Consider the following 2,038-nt stretch of genomic DNA (forward strand, 5'->3'; position numbering starts at 1 on the left):
CCAAACCACGTTTCTACTTGCAATATTTTCCCTGTTCTAGAGAGTTTCCTTCGGTTTTTACCGTTTATTGCAGCTAGTCTTGGACCCTGCAGCCTGTGCAATGCCACAGTAAACAAATTGTTCTGATGTGCTTATTATTATTGCTCAAGTTCTGCTTGGATAGAGAATTAAAGCTCATTATTGCAGTGTGTGCTGAGAATTGCTCAATCTATGTGAACGCGGGGGTTTGGGGCATCCTTAAAAAAAAAAAAAAACACTTCGTATCGCGGTGTAAATCAAATATGTATAATGCTTTTAAATTTGTAACACGTTGCCATGCCCCTGCCTGAGCCGGGCGCGGCGGCGGCCGCTCCGAGCCCCGCACGGCTCCGCGCCGGCGGACGGCTCCGGCCCGCGCGCAGCCGCTTCCCCCCTCCGCGGCCGGGGCGCAGCCCAGGTGCGGGCTGCGGGCTCGACGGCAAGAGAAGGAGGAAGGAGGGACAGGGCTTTTGCAGCCCGTTTTCCAGGCGTTGCCGTGGGCCGGAGACACCCCGGCCCCGGGCGGGCGCGGGGTGCGCGGCGCTGCGCGGCGCTGCGCGGCGCTGCGCGGGGTGGCGGCCCGGCCCCCGCCCCGCCGTCCTGCCCGGTCGGGGCAAAGCGTGGCGGTTTCAGGGCGGCCGAGGGGGACGCGGCCCGTCCCGGGAGCGGGCGGCCGAGCTCAGGCCGGGCGGGGAGCCCCGGGCTCCGCTCTGCCCCGCAGCGCCGTGATTTGCAGCTTTGCTTATTTTGCTTATTCACCCCCGAGTTTTGTTTTGTTTTGTTTTTCAGCCCCCAGCCTCAGCGGTGATCAAGAAGCCAAACACGGACTCTGCTCTCGGCGCTCCCCCACCTTCCTCCTTTGCTTTCCTCTCGCTATATTTTTTTTTGAGGAGATGAAAAGGCAAACAGAGAGCGCTCTGGTGCTGGCGAGGGGACTGTTTGCCTGCCTCCGCCGAGGCCTGGCCAAGCAGACTTGGCTTCACGCCTGAGCAGTTTCTGGAGAGCAGCGCGCTGGAGAGCAGGGGAGGCCGCACCTGGCCCTGCTTTAGGAGCCATCTCCTTTTATTGACAGCCAGATAAGCAGGCGGGAGCCGTGGTGTTTCCAACGCTTCCCTGGAGGACCCTGCCGGGTTGCAGGGAGCCACGGCCCCTTAATGGCAGCGGCTCCAGGCGCGCCGAGAAACCCGCGCCTGGCCGCGCCGCCCGCCCGCTCCCCCGGCCGCGGGGGCGGCTGCAAACGGGTCGCCCCCGACCCGACCCCCCCCGGGGCCCGCGGCGGGCAGGGCGGCCGGGCCCCCGGGGCAAGCAGGCCCCGCTGCTCCCCCCCTCCCCAGCCCTCTCTCGCTCATCTGGCAGCCCCCGCCGAGGCAGGGCCAGAGTGCGGGTTCATGAGACATTTTAAGTACAGTTCAATAAAACTATTGAGGCACGCGAGGGGGTGCCTCTCTGCTGATAAATTATTTACCCCGACCAGTGTGTGCAAATAGCGGCCCCGCTCCTTCTAACGCTGCGGGCGCGGGCCGGGAGCAGCGGCACCATCCGACGGCGCGGCCGGGGCTCAGCCCTCCGCACCCCGCGGGCTGCAGCCGCCGGCGGGGCAGCCCCGGCCACGCCGCGCCGCGGGGGCGACCCACGCGCGCCGCGGGCGGGCGGCGGGTCCCCGGGCACCGCCGCCCGCCCCGTCCCGAGGGGCCGGGGCCGGTGCTCGCAGCGCCCCCGAAAGCGCCGCCCGGACGCCTCGGGCCAGGGCGTCTCCGAGCGCCGCAGCTCAGAGCGGGCGGAGGGCGGCAGCCGGGCTGCGGGGGCTCCCGGGCGCGGCCCACCCGCGGGGCCAGGGGCGCCCCGAGGCGCCGGCGGAGAGGGGGCCCGGCCGCCCCGGCGGGGGGGGGGGGGGGGGGGGGCCGGGCCCGGGGCTCGCGCCGGCCGCGCTCGTGTCACCCAAAATGTCTCATTAGCGAACTCCTGTCCGCCGTGACGTCACCGGGGCGGCCCAGCCAATGGGGGAGGCGCTGGCGCTGAT

The sequence above is a fragment of the Struthio camelus genome, chromosome 5 (assembly GCF_040807025.1).
Source record: "Struthio camelus isolate bStrCam1 chromosome 5, bStrCam1.hap1, whole genome shotgun sequence".
In the NCBI taxonomy this organism is placed as follows: domain Eukaryota; kingdom Metazoa; phylum Chordata; class Aves; order Struthioniformes; family Struthionidae; genus Struthio; species Struthio camelus.